Raw genomic sequence first — 925 nt, forward strand, 5'->3', positions numbered from 1 at the left:
TAAACAAATTTCGTCACCAGGGGTGGGGTGGGGAGGTGGTAGGGGCAAGCCGTGGCGGCAGGAACGGCATCGGACCACCCTCTGCCACTAAAACTGCAGAATCCGAAAGTTAATGTGTCGGCACCTTGAAGATAAGGAATAAAGAACAGGAAAAAGAAAGAGTAAAAAAAAAGAAAATTCTCCTTCACAAAAAAGAATTAATAGCACCTGTAGAACTTTCGACACCCCCGAGATTCGAACAGCTACTACGAATCGAGCCCCACCGCACAGACGTGTGTGAGTTACTTTTTTGCTCTCTTTTCGTAAGCAGAGTACTTCACGATTCTGCGTGTCAGCCTTGCCCAAGTGCCATGTTAATCGTCTCTGTACCGTTGCAGTTTTCAAATACATACCGCCGACGCAAGTACAATTACATCTGTTACGGAAAATGGTATTATACTAAGTTACCGCTCACTTAGTACACTTGAAAATGAACCTCTGGCAGAAATAGCCCATACTGAAGTATAAAGTATGTACAGTCTCACCGAAAGCACATATTCTTTTAACGTACTTGTGCTTGCCGGCCGGGGTGACCGAACGGTTCTAGGCGCTACAGTCTGGAACCGCGCGACCGCTACGATCGCAGGTTCGAATCCTGCCTCGGGCATAGATGTGTGTGATGTCATTAGGTTAGTTAGGTTTAAGTAGTTTTAAGTTCGAGGGGACTGATGACCTCAGATATTAAGTCCCATAGTTCTCAGAGACATTTGAACCATCTGAGCTTTTGCTTGCCGAGACAAGCGTAAATAACGTCCGTGGGAGAGCCACGGCATGACGAGGCGCCCTCTCCCTTGTTACGTCCAAAGCTTTAGTTACACTGGGAGTAGACTCGCTGCTCGATTGCACAAGAACTTACTCTGATGCTCTATGAAACTCTGTGCGGGTA

At 46.8% G+C, this 925-nt stretch overlaps 1 non-coding gene across 1 annotated transcript; it reads right to left on the minus strand.

Annotated features, from left to right (window-relative positions):
• Nucleotides 1-300: 300 nt before the first annotated feature.
• Nucleotides 301-407, minus strand: LOC126458769 (U6 spliceosomal RNA). Its single transcript, XR_007585732.1, has one exon. It is a non-coding gene; the product is annotated as a U6 spliceosomal RNA (small nuclear RNA).
• Between the last annotated feature and the right edge of the window lie 518 nt (nucleotides 408-925).

This window comes from Schistocerca serialis, chromosome 2, assembly GCF_023864345.2.
Source record: "Schistocerca serialis cubense isolate TAMUIC-IGC-003099 chromosome 2, iqSchSeri2.2, whole genome shotgun sequence".
Taxonomy (NCBI): Eukaryota; Metazoa; Arthropoda; class Insecta; order Orthoptera; family Acrididae; genus Schistocerca; species Schistocerca serialis.